Raw genomic sequence first — 22,743 nt, 5'->3', positions numbered from 1 at the left:
GTCAACTGTCCAACATCTCAGTGATGCTGACAAAGGTTGTTGCTGACTTGGAGAATCTCGCTGTAATACGTTGATCGATTACGCCGATGGAAACAAAATTCTCTGAGTTGGTCACAAGAGTGTCAGATATTGAGAAACGGATAGATTATCTGGAGTCATCGGAAAGGGAATTATCCACTAATCCGCCTGCGTCCGAAAAACTGGAATATCTTGAAAATATGAGCCGAAGCAACAATATACGGATTGTTGGAATTCCTGAGCATGAAGAGGGCAGTGATATGGTGAAATTCCTGGAAGAGCTCTTCCCGAGTCTGCTCAACATAACAGGCCATAAACTGGAAATCGAGCGAGCTCACAGAGTCCTGGCTTGCAGATCTGCTGAGGGAGACAGGCCCCGATCAATCCTGGCCAAATTTCTGAGATCATCCAATAAAGATCTCGTGATGCGCCAGGCGAGGAGCAAAGGAAAGCTCTCTGGGAAGAATGACAATATTTTCTTGTTCCCAGACTTTGCGAATTCAACAAGAGAGAAACATGATCAGTTCAAGGAATGTAAGAAACATTTACATCAATGGAAGATCGCTTTTGCATTGATGTTTCCGGCCAAACTGAGAATAGAAACGAAGGATGGTCGCAAAGTATTTACATGTCCAAAAGAGGCACTCTCCTTCATAAATACATTGGAGTGAGGAAGCCATTTGATGTTTCTTATATTAGTTGTTTGACTCGCCGAACATACACTCGATTGGCTGAGGAAGCTGGGCGCCATTTTTTGTTTCTTTTTGCGTTGGCTCCGTCTAGTGGCTGGAGTTTGTTTTGTAGAATGACACTTCTTCAAGAAACTTTTGCATTAACGGAAGATCGTTTTTACACTGAAATTCCCAGCCAGATTGAGAATGGACATTATGGATGACCGCAAAATATCTACATGCTCACATAAAGGACATCTTTTATAAAGTTGACGGACTGAGTAAGTCATGGTGTATTTTTTTTTACGTGGCCTCTGAGTGAATTTGACTCCCTCAATACACACTTAATCAACAGAGGAACCGGGATGCCTGTTTTGTTTCTTTTTGTGCTGGTTCCGCCTAGCGGCTGGAGCTTGTTTTGTTGAATAATACTGCTTCAGTACAGTTGTGGATGAATCTGTTCATTCCTTGTGCTTGTACCTCCTGTTGGCTGGAGTTTGTTTTTGTGGAATATTCTTAAGGGACATTAGAATGATTACGTCATCTGCTGAACTCATAAGCAGCCAGCTTACTGAACATTTGTTTGTCTGTCCGAGGAAACTGAACGGCTTTATATCAGCTGGAATTTGTTTTGTGGAGGAACACATCTTCGAGACAGTTCTCTGAATGAATCTACATGTTCTTTGTGTTTATTCTGCCTGTTGGCTGGGGTCTGTTTTACAAAGTATTTTCTGTTATGTAATTTTGCCTCACAAAATTTGTGCAGAAGCACTGGACTTAAACAATCCGATGGCAAAGTTGTCACGGGGGTTCTCGTATGCGTACATGGACCTTTTGAGTTTAGAGGGATTGACACCAGTTGGCGCTGTCATGCACGGGGTTAATGTGCATGTTTTTCTTTTTTTCTGTTTGTTTTGTTCTGGGGAAGGTTTGGGGTTTGATTGTTGCCCTAATGGGAAATGTGGTCTGTATAATCTTGTTTTTGACACACAATATTTTTTTTTATTATATCAATATGTCAAATGTTAATATGAGTAGGTTATCTCTCTCCACATGGAATGTGAATGGGTTGGGGTACCCCATAAAAAGAAGGAAGGTTATTTATTCTTAAGCGTAAGAAATATGATATAGTGTTTCTTCAAGAAACACACCTTTCTCTGCAGGAAGCTGAAAAATTTGATACAGGGTGGACATGTTTTCTTTAGTGCTGGCTCAAGTAAGAGCAAGGGAGTCATTATACTGATAAATAAATATGTACAATTAAAATGTCTCAAACAGATTAAAGATAAATTTGGGAGAGTCATTATTGTTTTAGCTGAAATTCACACCTAACGCTGATGATCAGGGCTTTTTTATAGATCTTGAAGGGATGTTGCAAGCTGCTGGCACCCCTCATGATATAATATTGGGAGGAGACTTTAATCTTTTGATGGACTCAGTCCTTGATCATTGTGAAGCAAAAGTGTGCAAGCCCCCTAGAGCAACATTGACCCTTCAAAGGATGTGTAAATATCTTGGTCTTACAGGAGACCTTTGAACCCATCTGGTAGGGATTATAAATGTTTTTCATCAGTCCATAAGATTTATTCTAGAATATTTTTTTTTATATATCTAAATCCCTCATTTCATCTGTTGTTGATTGCTCAGTTGGAAACATTTTAGTCTCAGATCACGCCCTGGTGAGTTTAGAGGGGATGCCACATATAGAGAAAAAGAAATCATATAGTTGGCGCTTTAATGTATCCCTTTTGCAAAATCCTGATTTCCAACTAATGTTAAAGGCTGAAATCAATGTTTATATTGAGACCAACTGGTCCTCAGTATCTTCTGTGGGCGTGGCGTGGGAGGCACTTAAGGTGGTTCTTAGGGGTCGGATCATACAGTATGCCTCATTCATCAAAAAATCCAAAGCATGAGAACTCGTGGAGTTGGAAGGGAATATTAAAAGTGCCGAGGCAGAGCTGAAGTGCCGAATATCCTCTGATGGCCTCAGAGAATTGACACGATTGAAATACAGATATAATACTATTTTGTCACGGAAAGTGGAGTTTTGGTTATTCAGGGCAAGACAGTCATATTTTGAGTCTGGGGACAAAGCAGGGAAGCTTTTGGCTAGATATATAAAACAGAGAGAGCCTTTTTCTACCATTTCCTCAGTGAAATCTGCTGGGGGTGAACTTTTTACCTCAGCCATAATGCCTTTAAAGAATTCTATCTTGATCTTTATAGTTCCAAGTCTTCGTCTACGGATGAGGATATTAGAAACTTTGTGGAACCATTAGAACTTCCTAAATTGACGACTGAGAAAAAAAAAACTCTCTTGATTCTGAGATAACCTTGGACGAGATTGAGGAGGTAATTAAGGCCTTACCTACAGGCAAGGCTCCGGGCCAGATGGTTTTGCCGCTGAATTTTTCAGATCTTATGCTACAGAATTGGCTCCACTTTTGTTAGAAGTTGATACAGAATCATTAAAGAATGGAAAGCTTCCGCCAACCATGACACAAGCCTAGATCAGTCTGATTCTTAAAAAGGACAAAGATCCAAGCGAGTGTAAAAGTTACCGTCCAATTTCCCTGATCCAGCTAGATGTAAAGATTTTGTCAAAACTTTACTTAATCGGTTAGCCAAAATGTATGACATCTCTTATACATATAGATCAAGTGGAGTTTATTCGGGGTTGTAGCTCTTCAGATAACATTACGCGTTTCATCAATATCATGTGGTCAGTAGCGAATGATCAGTCTCCGGTCGCTGCCATCTCACTTGACGCCGAAAAGGCGTTTGATATGGAAGATTTTGGAAATTAATGGATTCAGGAGTACTTTTATTGGATGGATTAAGTTACTTCATAGACACCCTGTAGCAGCGGTACAAACAAATGGATTAATTTCAGACTATTTTACTCTGAATAGGTGCACTCAGCAGGGTTGCCCTCTTTCCCCATTATTGTTCTGTCTTGCCCTAGAACCATTAGCAGCCACGATACGATGATTTTCTATGGGTGGTGGCGTGAGTATGGCACATAAGCTTTTGCTTTACACATATGATATTTTATTATTTGTCTCTGACCCTACTAGATCTATGCCATGCCTCACATAACTATTAATTCCTTTTACAAACTCTCAGGATATAAAGTAAATTGGTCTAAATCCGAAGCTTTGGCTCTGACAGCGTACTGCTTCCAGTGGCCCAAACAGGGCATTAAGTATTTGGGTATTTTATTCCCAGCAAATTTGTCTGATTTAGTTAGAATTAATTTTGACCCTTTAAAAATTTTTCAAGCGATGTGGACAGATGGGCTTCATTACATTTATCCATGATTGGGAAGGTTAATGTTATTAAAATGAACTGTTTTCCAAAATTCAACTACCTGCTACGGTCACTCGTTATACATGTTACCCTCTTTTATTTCAAGCAATTTGATAACATAGCGAAGTCCTTCATTTGGAATGGTAAATGTCCCAGACTACTTTCCAACAAATTACATAGGCCGATTGACAAAGGCGGGCTTGGCCTACCCAAGATTTTGTTTTATTATTATGTGTTCGGTCTCAGGGATCTGGCTCATTGGTCGCTTCCACATGAAAGAGACCATCCCTGATTTTCTATTGAACAGGAAGTCCTTGCCCCTATTTTGCCAGTGCAAAGCATTTCTATCAAACTAACCGGAGAAGTTAAGTCACACCCCGTTATCTCACATTTGCACATGATTTGGACAAGAGTGGCCAGAGTATTCAATCCGGACATTTATTTAAATGTTGCCTCGAGCATATGGCTTAACCCAAAATTATGTATCAACAAGTCCCCTTTCTGTTGGTCAGAGTGGGTTGTGAGGGGGGCTGCTACACTCTGCGACCTGTATGAGAGTTGAGTGGAGATCTTTTGAGAATTTTCGTCATCATTTTGGGATTCCCAGATCTCAGTTTTATAGGTATTTACAGCTGCGCCACATGCTCTGTACTATTTTTGGGAGTAGCACACACCCCCCTAAAACGGCAGATAATTTGGAAGAGGTGATTACTGCTTTTAGGAAAGGTCATGAGGCATCAGTGTATTACTCCCTGCTGATTCAGAGTCTGGGGGATGGAGCTTTAACTTCTATTAAGAGATTATGGGAGAAAGACTTGAACTTGGAGTTGGAGGATAGAGTGTGGACTAAGATTCTGAAAAATGTCAAGTCTACATCTAGAGATGCAAGGGTTTGCCTTATGCAATTTAAGATTTTACAAAGATTTTATTGGACCCCTCTAGATTATATAGGCTTGGTCTTAAAGACACACCCACCTGCTGGCGATGCCAATCAGAACTTGGAGACACAACCCATGTTTTTTGCGGATGTGATAAGATCCAAGATTTTTGGTTAAAGGTTCAGAATTATTTGTGTGACATTCTGGGCACTCAAATTTTACTTTGCCCCAGACTTTGTATTTTGGGCGATGGGGAAGTTATAAATTCGGGGGACAAATTTATAAAAAATTGGGTTCTGACTGGCGTGATGACTGGGAGACAAATTATTTTAAGGAGTTGGAAGTCAGACGGAGCACCACCATTTCCGGAGTGGTGTGCGGAAATGGGGAGGGTTGCGGCTTTTGAGAAGATGGTAGATGGAAGGCTGGGGCTGGAGGACTTGTTTTTCAGGAAATGGGGTAGGTATTTGGCAGTTTTGGGGGACTCTAGGGGAAGGGATGAGGAGAGAGACGTTTAGTTTAATTATGCATTTTTATTATATATTGTATTTTTTATTTATTTATTTTTTATTTTATTATTTGTTTGTGTGTGTGTATTATTTATGTGACCACAGGGGTGTTCTTTGGGGTAGGGTGGGGTTGGTGTTTGGGGAGGTAATGAGGGTTAAAAGTTAAATGTTGATTCGGTGTGTATATGTTGTGTTTTTCTCTGTTGTGTAATTTTCTTTGAATCAATAAAAAATGTTAATTAAAAAAAATAAAAAATAAATAAAAATAATAATAAAAAAAAAAAACACTATGTCCAGTGTGTTATCTCTCATGTGTGCCAACATTTTATAACATACACTGTTCATCACTGGTATCTCATAATTTCTTCTGATCCCCCCCATTCTTCTGATCATGCCCCATATATCTGACAGCTGTACTTCTCTTCAAATCAAATCAAATCAAATCACTTTTATTGTCACACAGCCATATACACAAGTGCAATGGTGTGTGAAATTCTTGGGTGCAGTTCCGATCAACATAGCAGTCATGACAGTGATGAGACATATACCAATTTATAATATCATCAAATTAACACAGCACAATTTAAAGTCTAATATACACATAATTACACACAACAATATACACATAATAACATACACTGTACAGTATACAATACACACAATATAGATACGCATTTGTCAATAAAAAAAATATAGTAGTATATATATATATATATATATATATATATATATAGTAGTATATATAGAATGTACAGTAGGTTGTATTGTACTGTATTGACATTCAGGCTGTCGGTTGATAGTAAGTTGTTAAGAGAGAATATAATATAATAATAATATAATTTATGACAGTCCGGTGTGAGATATAAGAGTAAGAGTAATAAAGTGCAGTGCTGATGTATTTTGATCGTGGGTGATCAAGAGTTCAAAAGTCTGATTGCTTGGGGGAGGAAGCTATCATGGAGTCGGCTGGTGCGGGTCCTGATGCTGCGATACCGCCTGCCTGATGGTAGCAGTGAGAACAGCCCATGGCTCGGGTGGCTGGAGTCTCTGATGATCCTCCAAGCTTTTTTCACACACCGCCTGGTATATGTGTCCTGGAGGGAGGGAAGCTCACCTCCAATGATGTGTCTGGCAGTTCGCACCACTCTTTGCAGTGCTTTGCGGTTGTGGGCTGTGCTATTGCCGTAACAGGCGGAGATGCAGCCAGTCAGGATGCTCTCTACAGTGCAGGTGTAGAACCGTGTGAGGATGTGGCGGTTCATTCCAAACTTCCTCAGCCGTCTCAGGAAGAAGAGGCGCTGATGAGCCTTCTTCACAACGACTTCAGTGTGGATGGACCATGTGAGTTCCTCAGTGAAGTGGACACCCAGGAACTTGAAGCTGTTGACTCTCTCCACTGGTGCTCCATTGATGGTGATGGGACTGTGTTCTCTGTCTTTTCTTCTGAAGTCCACCACAAGCTCCTTTGTCTTACTGACGTTGAGGGAGAGGTTGTGCTCCTGACACCAGTGTGTCAGAGTGTGCACCTCCTCTCTGTAGGCTGTTTCATCATTGTCAGTGATCAGACCTACCACCGTCGTGTCATCAGCAAATTTAATGATGGCATTGGAGCTATGTGTTGCCACACAGTCATATGTGTACAAGGAATACAAGAGTGGGCTGAGAACACAGCCCTGTGGGGTTCCAGTGTTGAGGGTCAGTGATGAGGAGATGTTGCTGCCTATTCTAACCACCTGGCGTCTGCTTGACAGGAAGTCCAGGATCCAGCTGCACAGCGAGCTGTTTAAGCCCAGAGCCCGGAGTTTCTCATCTAGCTTGGAGGGCACTATGGTGTTGAATGCTGAGCTGTAGTCTACAAACAGCATTCTCACATAAGTGTTCTTTTTTCCCAGGTGGGAGAGAGCAGTGTGTACTGTAGATGCAATGGCATCATCAGTGGAGCGGTTGTTGCGGTAAGCAAACTGCAATGGGTCTAGAGAGAGAGGCAGCACAGAGCAGATGTAATCTCTGATTAGTCTCTCAAAGCATTTGCTGATGATGGGGGTCAGAGCAACAGGACGGCAGTCATTTAAGCAAGTTATTTTTGATTGCTTTGGAACAGGCACAATGGTGGATGTTTTAAAGCATGTGGGGACTACAGACAAAGAGAGGGAAAGGTTGAAAATGTCTTTAAAAACACCAGCCAGCTGGTTCGTGCACGCTTTGATGACAGCATTCCGGGCCGCGTCTGGGCCCACGGCTTTGTGGATATTCACCCGTCGGAAGGATCGGGTTACATCCGCTACAGAGACGGAGAGTGAACTAACCTCTGTAGCTTCGGCCACGAGAGCTCTCTCCGCGAGGGCGGTGTTATTTCCCTCAAAACGAGCATAAAAAGTATTTAGCTCATCCGGGAGAGAGGCAGCAGTGTTCATGGTGGAGTTATTATTCCTTTTAAAGTCCGTGATGATGTTAATTCCCTGCCACATGCTTCTAGAGTTGGTGGTGTTAAAGCTCGATGTCGTCATCAGAGGCGTACCGGAACATCTCCCAGTCCGTGTGATCAAAACAGTCCTGTAGCGTAGATTCTGATTGGTCCGACCAGCACTGGATCGTTCTGAGGGTGGGTGCTTCCTGTTTCAGTTTCTGCCTGTAAGCAGGCAGAAGCAGAATGGAAGAGTGGTCCGATTTGCCAAATGGTGGGGGGGGGGGGGGGGGGATTTGTAGTCATCCCGGAAGGGAGAGTAGCAATGGTCCAAAACCCGGTCCCCTCGTGTGTTGAAAATAATGTGCTGGTGGTATTTTGGTGCGACTGATTTGAAACTGGCTTTATTAAAGTCCCAGGTCACAATGAACGTGGCCTCAGGGTGCGTGGTTTCCTGTTCACTTATATTCCCATACAGTTCCTTGATTGCCCGGTCTGTGTCGGCTTGTGGGGGGATGTACACAGCTGTGATAATGACCGCTGTGAATTCCCTCGGTAGCCAGAATGGTCGACACAGAAGCATGAGAAATTCCAGATCAGGAGAGCAGAATGACTTGATAGAATGTATGTTCCTCTGATCACACCAGGATTTGTTGATCATAAAACATACACCACCACCTCTGCTTTTACCTGAGAGGTCTTTCGCTCTGTCCACTCGGTGCACGGAGAACCCCGCGGGTTCAATGGCTGAGTCTGGAATCTCTGCAGACATCCAAGTTTCTGTTAGGCAGATAATGCAGCAGTCCCTCATCTCTCGTTGGAAAGAGATCCGTGCTTTCAGCTCACAGAGCTTGTTATCCAGAGACCAAACATTTGCCAGTAGAATACTGGGTAGCGGGGGTCGATTTGCGCGGCATCTTACTCTGATGAGAACGCCGGCTCTGTTTTCCCCTTTTTCTCCTGCATTTCCGCATCCGGACTGCCCAGACAAAGGGCTCCGCTTGCGTGTTTGTAAACAGCGGGTCGGCATTGAGGAATTTGAAGTCTGGTTTACGGTGTGAAATTGCTGAACCAATGTCCAAGTGTTTGTCTGTCGTAGACAATAAGGCAGACAACATCCAAGACAAAAAAACATAAGAATTATGAACAAAACAAACAAAACACTACCATGTTGTGTCGGAGCTCGCAACGCAGCAGCCATACTCGGCACCATCTTGAGTCTCCTGTCTTCCAATACTACTACAATATTTCCTCCAAAATATAAGTTTTTGTGTTCTTATTTTTCTCCCTACTATTGCCTGAGCCCTTTTACTGGATTATAGCATCCTGAGAATGAAGTTTTTAATAGTAGTTAAAAGTAGTCTAAATGCTTTCTTTCTGGATTTTATATCTTTATTACAGTTGCTATTCCACCAGGGTACATTTCTAGTACATCTAACTCCTGTACTCTAAGGTATTGTTTATTCAGCAGACAGAATTATTTCATTAACTAGTACATTATTTAATATATTTACATCTATCTGGTTCTCCTCTTGGAGTGTCATGCATCTTTTCCACAAATTCCTTAGAAAGCTTCCCAGTTTGCATTCTCCAGTTTCCATCTAGGAATTCTCTTTCCCTTATCATAGCAAATCTATGTGCCAACTTTAATCACTAACGGGTAGCGGTCGCTACCTACTGCAGTATGTTTTATCACACTCAATGTGCTAACACCTGCTATTGCACTAGATACAGATGTCAAACTGAGTGCTGTTTCTGTGTTGTTTATGCTATTATAACGTGTTCCTTCCCCATTATTAATACACACCAAACATTGATCATCAATAAATTCTTCAATAACTAAACCATTTGCATCTGTGCTATTGGTCCCCCATAATGAATTATGTGAACTGAAATCCCCACACCATATTACACTGTTTCCCACATGGATTATAATAGTTAATTATATCTATATGACCTCTGTCAGTCCATACCTTACTCACAATTGATTCATGATCTGTGCTTACATGTATAACCTTATAGCTCATCCCATTTTGTATAAATGTTACCACTCCTCCTCCTTTGCCAGATTCCCTGTCCCTTCTAACTGCAGTATATCCCTTTATAATAAAATCCAACTGTGTGTTTCAACCATGTCTCCTATATACAAATTACATTTCATTATACTTCATTAAGAATTAGAGCCCGACCGATATGGGATTTTTGAGACCGATACAGATTTTAGAGAGGGAAAATTCACCGATTACCGATATGGTGGCCGATATAATTAATTTTTGAGCTGGAATGAAAACAGACCTTTTCTATGTGGATTTTTCATCGATTTTGCACCAACATAACTATGCAAAGGTACTCTGAAGGCTGCTTTCTTAAATATTTTTATCAAAGAATATTTTACATTTTTATTATACATTGTCAACAAATTCTAGAAATGAACACTGAGAAAATAAAGAAAAAATTAAATAAAATAAATAGCTAAATAAACATCAGTACTGTATGTGTAACGTCAGAGGTTGTTACCCCTCCTACCAACCACCAGAGGGAGCCCTTTCCCGAATACTAACTCCGTACTGTTTCTACTTTGGTGACTTCCTGTTGGAACTATATAAATACCATGCTGTTCCATTCTGACTTTGTGAAGTATTGCCAGTTTACCCTGCCTTATCAAGCGGTTTTCCATTGCTGATTGTTCTCTTGTTATGACCATTGCCTGTTTTCCTTGATTTACTGCCTTTTGGATACCCCTTTGTTTTGTATGCCTTGTTGGACTGTCTTTTTGGTTTATTGGATTATACCGCCTGCTTAACAACTACCTCTATTTGCCTGCCGATTTGGATTGTTTGTTTGTGTACTTTAATAAACTTCCTGCACATGGATCCTAACACCGTTTCCATGGCCAGTTCATTACAGAATACTTCGCCTAACATGGATCCAGTGGAAGTTTCACAGCTCCAGGCCGCATTTGCGCACCAGTGCGAGGTATTAAGGGGTTACCAAGTCCAGCTGAACAACCTACGAGCTGCCAACGATGTTTGACACAATACATTCACTCACTGCCAGCTCCGCATGCTAAACCGGTAAGCTTTGCTTTACCTAATAAGTTTGATGGTTCTGCTGAAAAATGCCGGGGTTTTTTACGACAATGCAAAGTATATTTCTCAAATCAACCTGCATCATTTTATCAAGACGCCAGAAAATGTGCTTTTATGATGTCACTGCTTACTGGCAAAGCTCTCGATTGGGCTGCCGCTGTTTGGGATAAAGATCCTAAAATCCACGAAGTCTTCGAATATCCAGCGGGCAGCCAAGATATCTTTGTACAGCTGCTTCATCTACGCCAGGGTCATCGATCAGCAGCGGATTATGCAGTTCTGTTCAGGACACTAGCGGCTCAGAGTGGATGGAATGATGTTGTTCTGAAGTCTGTTTTCCATGAGGGGCTTAACCTAAAACTCAGGACAGAGCTGACCTGTAAGGGTGAAGGTACTACTCTTTCTGAATATATAACCATGGCCATCAAGATGGATAACCTGCTTCACGGCCTCAGTTTCACTTTGCCTCAAATTCTACAGTCTCAGTACAGGCCCAGGCATCCACTGTATCACCCGAACCCATGCAAGTTGCTTACGCTCGCGTTTCCATGGAGGAATGCCGATGTTGACGCAACAAAAACCTTTGCTTTTATTGTGGCTCACCAGGTCATCTCAACGTTGCATGCCCATACAAGAAATCAAGTTCTCCTGAATCAAGGAAAAATGTGAGTACAATGAACACTGTATCACACGTTTCACATAATTTTCTGTTACCTGTAGAGGTCTCCATTGGTGACCATGTAAAGTGTTTTACAGCTTTAGTGGATTCTGGTGCTGCTGTTAATCTCATTAATCAGGAGATTGTACAAGAACTCAATGATTAACATCACCACTGTTGACAACACTCCTATTGGTACTGGCATAACCCAACAGACTGTTCTGATAACCATCAAGGTTGGACTTTCATGTAGAAACAATCTCACTATATGTCATCAACTCACCCAAGCATGCTCTTATCCTGGGTCATCCCTGGCAGGCCATCCATGACCCATCGATATCTTGGAACCAAGGTGAGCTCACGCAATGGTCAAGTTTTTGTCACAAACATTGTCTCCATGTTGCTGTTTCCATGCCTTGTCTTCTCACCAGTATTGAGAGCCCTGAATCACAGAAGGAGCCCATGATTCCCAAGGAGTATGCAGAGTTCAGTGAGGTGTTTACCAAAATCAAAGCTACACAACTTCCTCCTCATCGTCCATGGGACTGCGCCATTGAACGTCTGTCCAATATAGCCCCACCGAGAAGCAAGGCATATGCATTGTCACACCCCGAGACCCTCGCCATGGAGAATTACATTGAGGAAGCCCTTGCCTCCGGTTACATCTGTCCCACTACCTCCCCAGCTGCTGAAGGGTTCTTTTTCATAGAGAAGGATGAAGGTCTACATCCCTGTATCGACAATCAAAGCCTGAACTCTGTCACCATTAAGTACCGTTACCCATTACCGCTTATCCCTTCAGCCCTTGAACAACTCCGTGAGGCAAAGATCTATACCAAACTTGATCTGAGAAGTGCTTACAACCTTGTCAGGATTCGAGAAGGGGATGAGTGGGAAAACTCCATCACCACCAGGGAGCACTATGAATATTTGGTCATGCCATATGGACTTGCTAACGCCCCCTCAGTTTTCCAGTCTTTTATCAACGAGATATTCAGAGACTTACTGAAACATTGTGTGGTGGCTTACATTGACGACATCCTCATCTACTCACAAGACATGGAACAACATATCCAGCAGGTCAAGACAGTTCTATCACGTCTCCAGGAACAACAACTATCTGTCAAGGCAGAAAAATGTGAGTTCCATACCTCCCATACCACTTTCCTAGGCTACAATATCAGCCACCAAGGTGTAGAAATGGATGTCTCTACGATAACAGCAGTCACCGAATGGCCTTGACCTTCAAAAATCAAGGTTTCTGGGCTTCGCCAACTTCTATCGCCGTTTCATCAGGAATTGCAGCATCATTGCAGCCCCACTCACGTCGTTGCTCAAGGGAAAGCCCAACAAATTGCCTTGGAATGATGCCGCATACCAGGCCTTCATCTCCCTCAAGTCAAGCTTCACGATCGCTCTGATACTGAAACATCCTGACCCCAATCTTCCCTTCATCGTTGAGGTAGACACTTCAGATTGCGGGATTGGAGCGGTCCTGTCACAATGTCACGGAACACCAGGCAAGCTTTACCCTTGTGCCTTTTTCCCCAGAAAATTGAACTCAGCAGAACGTAACTATGATGTGGGAAATAAGGAAGTACTTTCCAAGAAAGCAGCTTTCGGAGAATGGCGTCACTGGTTAGAGGGGGCAGGCCACCCTTTCCAGGTTATCACGATCGCAAAAATCTTGAATATATCAAGGCAGCCAAGAGTTTGAACCCACGTCAAGCCCGATGGTCATCGTTTTTCCACCAGATTCAATTTTACAGTCACTTACCGCCCTGGCAGCAAGAACAGCAAGGCAGATGCACTTTCACGCAGACATGATTCACCCTACCTCCAACCTCATCCTGGGTCCATTCTGCCACCATCTGTCATCATAGCACCGATTAGTTGGGACATCATGGAGGAGATACAACGAGCACAACAGCATGAACTGTCACCTCCTAACTGCCCCACGACCAAGCACTACGTACCCCAAGCTCTACGTCAGAGGACTATCCAATGGGTCCAAACTTCCTTGAGCACTGGACATCCTGGCATCCAAAGAACTGTTACCCTAGTGTGTAATTCCTTCTGGTGGCCAACTTTGATTCATGATGTAACTATGTAAAATCTTGTCAGGTGTGTGTCCAATCCAAGACCCCCAGAGAACTGCCCACGGGGTTGCTTCAACCACTGCCAATACCACAAAGACCATGGTCCCACTTGTCCATCGACTTCGTCACAGACCTGCCAAACTCCCATGGTAACACTACAATTCTGGTAATAATAGACTGATTTTCTAAATCATGTAGACTTGTCCCTCTCAAGGGTTTACCCACCATCATGGAAACCACTAATGCTTTGTTCCACCAAGTCTTTAGGGTCTATGGAATACCAGAGGACATCGTGTCTGACAGAGGTCCACAATTCACGTCCCGAGTTTGGCAGGCTTTCTGCAAACAACTGGATATCAATGCGAGTCTCACTTCTGGTTACCACTCTCAGGCCAACGGACAGGTGGAAAGTCTAAACCAAGAGATAGGCAGATATCTTCAGAGTAATTGTAGCCGTGAACAGGAGAAGTGAACCGATTTCCTGCCCTGGGCCGAATATGCACAGAATTCCCTCACTCATACCTCTACGGGTCTAACCCCCTTCCAATGTGTGCTGGGCTACCAACCCCCAATGTTTCCTTGGTCAGGAGAACCTTCTACGGTGCCAGCGGTGGACGATTGGATTAGGTGAAGCGAGAGGGTGTGGGGCAGCACACATATCTGGCTACAGCGAGCGGTCGGAGCACAACGCTTCCAGGCTGACCGACGGAGGCGCCCCCATCCCAACTATCAGCCAGGACAGAGGGTCTGGTTGTCCACAAAGGATCTCAAGTTGCGGCTACCCTGCAGGAAGCTCAGTCCAAGGTATGTGGGTCCTTTCAGAATTATCCATCAAATAAACCAAGTTACCTACCATTTAGAGCTTCCCGCTAATTACCGCATCTCTCTTTCATTTCCATGTGTCCTTGCTGAAACCCGTCCACCTGGCGTCTGGCTCTGGAACCACGGATTCTGAGCCTCCACCTCCATTGGAGGTAGATGGAGCCCCAGCGTATATGGTCAGAGAGATCATGGACTCAAGATGACAAGATGACAACTTTCAATGGTGGCATGACAAGATGCAATACTTGGTGGACTGGGAGGGCTACGGACCAGAGGAGAGATCATGGGTAGGTGCCAAGGACATATTGGACTCGTCCCTGATCCAAGAATTTCATCATGCCCATCCTAATCGTCCAGCACCACGACCAAGGGGATGTCCCAGCATAAATAAAGAATAAAGAAAAAATAAAGAAAAAATTAAATAAAATAGCTAAATAAACATCAGTACTGTATGTGTAACATCCGAGGTTGTTACCCCTCCTACCAACCACCAGAGGGAGCCCTCTCCTGAATACTAACTCTGTACCGTTTCTTCTTTGGTGACTTCCTGTTGGAACTATATAAATACCATGCTGTTCCATTTTGACTTTGTGAAGTATTGCCAGTTTACCTTGCCTTACCTTTTCCTGGATTTACTGCCTTTTGGATACCCCTTTGTTTTGTTTGCCTTGTTGGACAGTTTTTTTGGTTTATTGGATTATACCGCCTGCTTAACAACTACCTCTATTTGCCTGCCGATTTGGATTGTTTGTTTGTGTACTTTAATAAACTTCCTGCATATGGATCCTAACACCGTCTCCATGGCCAGTTTGTTACAGTATGTTTAGTATCAGTCAAATGCTGACCATTAAAATAAATAATAAATAAAATAAATAGCTAAATAAACATCAGTACTGTTTAGTATCAGTCAAATGCTGACAATATTAATACTGCCAAGTCAAGATAAACAGCAGCAGCAGTGTTGCACCATATTCTGCTATACAAGTTCAGGGGAAACTTTCAATGGTGGAAAACCAGACTTTTAAATATTACATTTTATAAATGATACGACTGGAATTGTTCGGTTGAAGGGGGTACCAAACTGTGAATCCTGATCAAAACAGTTTGGTGAATACATGTTTACATGTTAGCTTTCACTCAGCTGACAACAATGAAAGTAACTACGTGATTAGCTAGTTAGCTATAAGCTCATTGTCACAGAGTAAAAGACAGACGTTGTTTTTTACTTTCCAGCATTGTGTCTCACCAACTAGGTAATAACATAGTGTGAAATCAACACTCATCAGAGAAAATCCACCACCGCACTGTTGTCTGGTGAGCTGCAAAAAGATGCTGTGATGTTTACCATTCAATCTGCTACATTACTGGCTGCACTGGCAAACTATAGCTGGCTAACAGCAAATAGACATGAGTGACATGGTTGTCAGGGACATGGTTAACGTTATATTGAAAAGGGAAAATGATGGGGTCATTGTTTAAGTTTCCAGTATGTATTTAACAGACTAGTTAACAACTTACCGTGATGACACCGCTGAACTCTGCACTGCTTAACTCCGCCCTGTCTGCAGAGCCACCGTCAGTTCAGCTCTGTAAACAATAGAGTCAGATCACGCCCTGCTGGACAAACCACGCTATGACACCAATTCTAAAGCATTGTTCTCTACATTATATGTTCTGAAAAAAGTTTTCATATCAGCGCATATCGGTAAAATATATGCCGATAGAGATATATGCTATTATCGTCCGACCGATATATCGGTCGGGCACTATTACGAATGTCTGTAACTGTTTCCCAGAGCAGCCCTTTCACATCTAGGTACTTCTCAGCTGATTTTACAATTATTTTGATCCTTTCAATTCAGGCTCTTTGTGCTGAACAGTTAATAATCTCCACCATAAACAGAACAAAATCATTCTTACTATCAGAGTTTCCTCTTTCAGCTTATCTCATACTTCACATTTACCTGTATCTTTGTTCCTAATGTCAGTTTGTCTAGCCACTAGCACACCTCTTGAAACCTTCTTTGCTGCCTCTGCATAACTGATTCCCTGAACAACCTTGACTCGTTGCACCTCAGCCTGTCTCTTATTAACCTTACATCCACCGTAAGCTGAGCTATGTTCCCCTCCACAATTACAAAACTTCAGCTTTGCATCCTCTTCACATTTGCCATACTCGTGTTCTCCACTACATTTACCACATCTTTGCTTTCCCTTGCACACTGCCGCCACATGTCCAGATCTCTGACACTTGAAACATCTAAGTGGTGGGGGAATATATAGCCTCACGTCATAACACATATATCCAATGAAGATCTTTTTCGGGAGTATTTCCTCATCAAATGTGATCAGAACCGAGAGACTATCACATGTAATTCCATTCCTGTTTATTTTTAGATGTTTGACCTCATTTATGTTTGCATTTCATATATTTTCCTTCACAACATCTACTGATACGTTTACCGGAATCCCTGTGATAACTCCCCTTACAAATGTTTTACCATTAGCCAGAGAACACTCCACTTTCCTGCAATTTATTTGATTCATTTTGCTTTCTCTCTCTTGCTGTCCTCCATCCTTACATATAATCAGCAGTGATCCATTTCTCAAAATTTTAGAACTCCTTACCTCCCCAATTTCCTTATTTAGAGTTTGTGTTAGCTGTATTTGATTCCAATCGCCGAATGAGGCCCCTCCTTGCGCAATTTTTGGAAATACCTTGCAATCCTCTCTCCTCGTTTCCACTATAGTTTATCGCGTCGCAATCACTATCATCTGATTTGTTCTATCGTTTCTTTTTGTGTTTATTATTCCTAACCATATCCCACTATTCATAACTCCCGCCACCTACTTCCATCTATCCTGATTCAGTCCCTGATGCATCACTTCCCTCTGCAGTTTCCTGACCATTCACAGTCCAGTTGTTGCCAACCAGCCCTAGGTGTAGTTACAATGACTCTTCTTCTGTTTATAGGCAGATCACACTTATTAGTGCATTACCGCCACCTGCTGACAGCTTGGTCTTCTCAACATTTCCCCTCTTCCCTCCCTGACTATATCAGATCCGAAAGTTCAGCCAGGGCTGCATGTTCATATATATATCTATATCTATATCTATATATATATATATATATATCTATATCTATATCTATCTATCTATATATATATATATATATATATATATATATATATATATATATATATATATATATATGTATGCACAACCGGTCAAAAGTTTTTTGAAACACTTGACTGAAACTTTTGATCTGAAGGCGTATGCTTAAATGTTTGAAATTAGTTTTGTAGACAAAAATATAATTGTGCTACCATATAAATTGATTTCATTATAAAACTAAAATTTTATAAAAATTAAAAAAAAAAAAAAACGTTTTTGAAATTGATGACTTGGACCAAATAATAAAGAAAAGCAGCCAATAAGTGCCCAACATAGATGGGAACTCCTTCAATACTGTTTAAAAAGCCTCCCAGGGTGATACCTCAAGAAGTTGGTTGAGAAAATGTCAAGAGTGCATGTCTGCAAATTCTAGGCAAAGGGCGACTACTTTGAAGATGCTAAAATATAACATAGTTTTGATTTATTTTGTTTAGTCACAACATAAATCCCATAGTTCCATTTGTTATTCCATAGTTTTGATGACTTTACTATTATTCTAAAATGTGAAGAAAAAAAAATATAATAAAGAATAAGTGTTTCAAAACTTTTGACCGGTAGTGTATTTATATATATATATATATATATATATATATATATATATATATATATATATATATATATATATATATCCTACGTTCATCTATATCTTATATTCTACTTATTAGACCTGTATTTCCAGTATTATTTCCTATACTTGTCCTCCTTTTGGATTTTTTGAAGCATCTGTGAATATATGAATATTATTTCCATATTTTATCCAGATATACTCCTTTACTCTTGTTACTTCCTGTTCATCTTTGCCCTCTTTTTGTCTGGCCTCCAATAATGTTAGATCCACTGCTGGTTGCGGAAGAATCCACAAAGGAATTGGTGGCAGTATCACTCTTGGTGCATACTTGTACGTATTTAGACCCATTTCATTTATCATCCCTTCAGTTATCCACCCAAAACTATTATACTTATTCATCCCCTTTTCCGACAGTGTCTCTGATATCTTCAGCATTGGATGCGATGCATCCTGACTTTTAAGGTTTGTCCAGTACACTGCCATCAGTTGCTGTCTTCTAATATAAAGAGACATTTCACCTACTTCAGCCTGTTGTGATGAAAGTGGTGTTGATGCATATTCGACTGTATGCATTGTACAGGGGGTACAGTGTATTTTTATTGTATACAGTCTTCTTATTTTGTGTATACTGTATATTGTATATTTTTTTGTATACAGTCTTCTTATTTTGTGTATACTGTATATTGTATATTTTTTTGTATACAGTCTTCTTATTTTGTGTATACTCTATATTGTATATTATTAGGTGTGTATTGTATACTGTGTTGTGTAACAAGATGTGTAAACTGTGTTATGTGTAATCAGATGTTTATTGTAATTGTCATACTGCAGTGTTGCTTGGAACCGCACCCAAGACTTTCACCCACTGTTTCACTTGTGTATATGGTTGAGTGACAATAAAGGGATTTGATTTGATTCTGATTTTGACTGATTCTCCACAGCAAGTTCTTAATGTCTGTGCTTGAATCCTGTCCAGTTAAACTAAATGTGGTTTTGCTGCTGTCCCATATGCCAAGCTTCCATAATCTAATATAGATCTTATCATTGTCATATATATATAATTTTTAAAGCAATTCTGTCTGCTCCCCACCCCTGTCCTGACATACATCTCATTACATTCAATACTTTCTTACATTTTCTTACCATCATTTCTATATGTCCTCTCCATGTCAATCTGCTATCCAACCATACTCCTAGGAATCTAATTAAAGAAACCTGTACTAATTCTTTATTATATAATCTCAACTTCAACTCCTTGTCTACTTTTTTATTAGAGAATATGATTGTCTGATTTTTCCACTGAGAATTTAAATCCCCACTTGTACGACCATTCTACAACTTCATTTAATGCCTTTTATTATTTCTTCCTCTGTACCACAGTGCTCCATCATCTGCAAACAACGATCTTCCAATGCTCGTCTACTTTTCTGAGGACATCATTAATCATTATTATAAATAGCACTGGACTTATTACACTTCCTTGAGGGGTGCCATTTTCTACAACGCCACTAGATGGTATGGAATCGTCCTGGTTACTTGCATAACCTCCATTCCCTGATGGAGAGAACGAGAAGTTGTGTCGATATAGTGACACTAGGGGTCACTCTTGGGAGCCCGAAACACCTCTGGTCTTTGATAAAAGGCCAATGAAAATTGGCGAGTGGTATTTGCATGCCACTCCCCTGGACATACGGGTATAAAAGGAGCTGGTATGCAACCACTCATTCAGGTTTTATGCTGAGGAGCCGAGACAAGGTCCGGCCATTTCAGCGGGTAGTTCAGCGTTGTGGCAGGAGGGACACAACGTCTCGTTCCCTCCATCAGGGAACGGAGGTTACGCAAGTAACCAGGACGTTCCCTATCTGTCACTCACTCGAAGTTGTGTCGATGTAGCGACCCTAGGGATCCCTATACGAAATGCCACAAATGGCTGAACTGTGTTACGTGAACTGGCAGTGTGTGATGGGCAGACCACTGTGTGCCTCGTAGCCAGCGCACCAGGCTGACACGTAACCTCCCCCAACATAGTTATGAGAGTCGAACGGCCCTTTGGGGACAAGTCGACTACCCAAAAGATAGAGACAGGCTAACCCAGTCGTGGCCTCTTTTTCCCTTCTTTTTTTCCACTCCCTAAAAAAGAAGGGGATTATCCGACTGGGCCACCAGGTCTAGTCGGGGGGTGTCCCTCCCAAGGTGAGGACACCGCGGAGACCACACCTCGCCCAAAGGGGGGGGGGGGATATTTCAGTGGAAAAAATACGTCACATGGTCTTGCCAACCATGTGGAGAGTATCATGGTAGATCCTACCCAACGGGGGAGGAGTTACCACAAACATGGAGACTGTGGCAGAGGGGGCTCTGCCCAAGGAAGATGCAGTTTGCCAACAGGGAAACGAATTAGCGGAAGATATACATCACATGGGGTTACCTTACAGGGAACTGCCACATGCAGAGCACCTACCCCAGAACAGGGCTCTTAGTTAGCACGTGTACTGGGCCGGCAGTGAGTCTCTCCGAAAACTCAACTGCCACAGGGCTCGGAGGAAGTCAACCAGGGAACATAGTTTGTGAACACTACTAGGAATTAATGGCGCATGTCTGCAGCTCAGAGGAGGTGAAAGGTGCTATGTGCAAGCGATACACCCAGCCGGCTATCCCGGGCTTATCCGCTTGTATTGCGTGTCACTATCTGGGACGAAACCGGTTCCACCCGGAGGTTGTAGAACCTTGCAAAGGTGTTGGGTGTTGCCCAGCCTGCTGCTTTGCAAATGTCTGTTAGAGAGGCACCCCTGGCCAGGGCCCAGGAGGCCGCTACACCCCTGGTAGAATGGGCTCATAGCCCTACCGGGGGCGGCACATCCTGGGTGTCATATGCCATAGCTATGGCGTCGATGAGCCAGTGGGCAATCCTCTGCTTGGAGACAGCGCTTCCTTTCCGCTGTGCACCAAAGCAGACATGGAACTGCTCAGAGATCCTAAAGCTCTGCATGCGATCCAAATAGATGCGTAAAGCATGCACCACACACAGCAACGACAGGGCTGGGTCTGCCTCCTCCTGGGGCAGTGCTTGCAGGTTCACCACCTGGTCCCTAAAAGGGGTCGTGGGAACCTTGGGCACATAGCCCGGTCGGGGTCTCAGGATCACTTGAGAGTAGCCCAGACTGAACTCCAGGCACGTTTCACTGACAGAAAACGCTTGAAGGTCTCCTACCCTCTTGATGGAAGTGAGCGCAGTCAGTAGTGCAGTCTTCAAAGAGAGTGCCTTAAGCTCAGCTGATTGCAAAGGCTCAAAGGGGGCTCTCTATAGACCCTGAAGAACTACAGAAAGGTCCCATGAGGGAACGAGGCGCGGTCTGGAGGGATTCAGCCTCCTGGCGCCTCTCAGGAACCTGATTATCAGGTTGTGCTTCCCTAAGAACTTACCGTCGACTGCTATAGCAGCAACGTACACCTTCAAGGTGGAAGGGGACAGCCACCCTTCCAACCTCTCCTGCAGGAAGGAAAGCACTGATCTGACCGCGCATCTCTGGGGGTCTTCCCGTCGGGAAGAACACCACTTAGCAAACAGACGCCACTTAAAGGCATATAGGTGCCTCGTAGAGGGGGCCCTAGACTGAGTGATCGTGTCTACCACCGCGGGTGGTAGACCGCTTAGGTCTGCCACGTCCCATCCAGGGGCCAGACATTGAGATTCCAGAGGTCTGGTCACGGGTGCCAGATGGTGCCCCGTCCCCGAGAAAGAAGGTCCTTCCTCAGGGGAATTCGCCGGGGGTGGGGCTGTCGCAAGGAGCGTGAGGTCCGAGAACCACGTCTGAGTGGGCCAGTAGGGTGCTACCAGGACGACCTGCAATTAGGCTCACTGGGGGAAATGCATATTTGCGTAGGCCAGGAGGCCAGCTGTGTGCCAGTGCGTCTATGCTGAGGGGTGCCTCGGTCAGGGCATACCAGAGTGGGCAGTGGGAGGATTCTTGGGAGGCAAACAGTCTCCATTCTCCCCCGAGGGTAACCTGCCGTGACAGCGTGTCCGCTGTAGTGTTGAGGTCGCCGGGGATGTGAGTGGCTCGCAGTGACTTGAAGTGCTGCTGACTCCAGAGGAGGAGACGGCGGGCAAGTTCTGACATACAACGAGAGCGCAGACTGCCTTGGCGGTTGACATATGCTACCGTTGCCGTGTTGTCTGTCCGAACTAACACGTGCTTGACCTGGATCAATGGCCGAAACCTCCACAGGGAGAGCAGAATTGCCAACAACTCGAGGCAGCTGATGTGCCAATGCAGTCGCTGGCCCGTCCACAAGCCGGTGGCTGCGTGTCCATTGCAAACAGTGCCCCAGCCCATTTTAGAGGCATCTGTCATGACCACGGTGTGCCTGGAGACCTGCTCTAGGGGAACACCTGCCCATAAAAATGAGAGGTCGGTCCATGGGCTGAAAAGACAGTGACAGACCGGCGTGATGACCACGTGATGTGTCCACATGTGAGTAGCCAGTGCTGAAGCGGTCTCATATGCATCAACCCGAGCGGGGTGGCCACCGCTGAGGA

The 22,743-nt window shown here is 43.1% G+C and overlaps 1 protein-coding gene across 1 annotated transcript in view; it reads right to left on the bottom strand.

Moving 5' to 3' along the window:
* LOC127442861 (uncharacterized) overlaps positions 1-17,411 on the bottom strand; it is a 42,604-nt gene extending 25,193 nt beyond the window's left edge. Inside the window, exons 1-2 of the mRNA XM_051701136.1 lie at positions 17,312-17,411; positions 15,979-16,047 (exon numbers count right to left, since the gene is read on the bottom strand). The gene's annotated coding sequence lies outside the window, so the exon portion shown is untranslated. The remainder of the gene's footprint in view (positions 1-15,978; positions 16,048-17,311) is intronic.
* Positions 17,412-22,743: the final 5,332 nt, after the last annotated feature.

Source organism: Myxocyprinus asiaticus, chromosome 6 (assembly GCF_019703515.2).
Source record: "Myxocyprinus asiaticus isolate MX2 ecotype Aquarium Trade chromosome 6, UBuf_Myxa_2, whole genome shotgun sequence".
NCBI lineage: Eukaryota > Metazoa > Chordata > Actinopteri > Cypriniformes > Catostomidae > Myxocyprinus > Myxocyprinus asiaticus.
Note: the sequence above shows the minus strand (reverse complement) of the source record. Positions and strands in the feature narration are given on the sequence as shown.